Below are 639 nucleotides of genomic sequence, written 5' to 3'. Positions count from 1 at the left end.
ATTCGTCCTGCATTTTCCTTCTCTTATTAATTCTCCCATTACCTTCTCTCTCTCTCTCTCTCTCTCTCTCTCTCTCTCTCTCTCTCTCTCGTGGTCCAACAGCTTAAGCCCTAATCATCTTGTGGCTTGACTATGACATAAAAATCCCCCCTCCGCCTTTAAATTCTCCCTTCCCTCTTTCGGACTAAGCCTCCACACTCCAGCGTGCCCAACGCCCTCGGTCGTCGACCACGATCACCTCATCAGCTCCAGATCCAGGACATGCTCCACATGACATACCTGAGGGAGACCTCTCGGCCATACTCATTAGCCCCATGCTTGATATTTTGGAGAGTGGTATACCATCTACTTGGAGCTGATGCTGCTCTCATGTTTCTATGTTCTTAGTATTCCATGGACAGTTTTGTATCACCCCAGTGAGATAGCTTTGTTTATGTTTTCTTTCTATTTTATTTTCCATTCCATGATAAGATATGCCATGGACATTATTGTATCACTTTGGTCTCATAAGCCCGTTGGGTCTTTAGTAGACGCTTAATATATCTTTCTTTCTTTCTCTCAACTACCACATCAAACATTACTTGCATGCTTAGAATCAAGCCTTGATTTGGGAAAGATTAGGTACTTTTTACACATGAT

Source organism: Cibotium barometz, chromosome 6 (genome assembly GCF_041138505.1).
Source record: "Cibotium barometz isolate CiBa-2024 chromosome 6, ASM4113850v1, whole genome shotgun sequence".
Classification (NCBI taxonomy): domain Eukaryota; kingdom Viridiplantae; phylum Streptophyta; class Polypodiopsida; order Cyatheales; family Cibotiaceae; genus Cibotium; species Cibotium barometz.
This window is presented reverse-complemented; position numbering follows the sequence as displayed.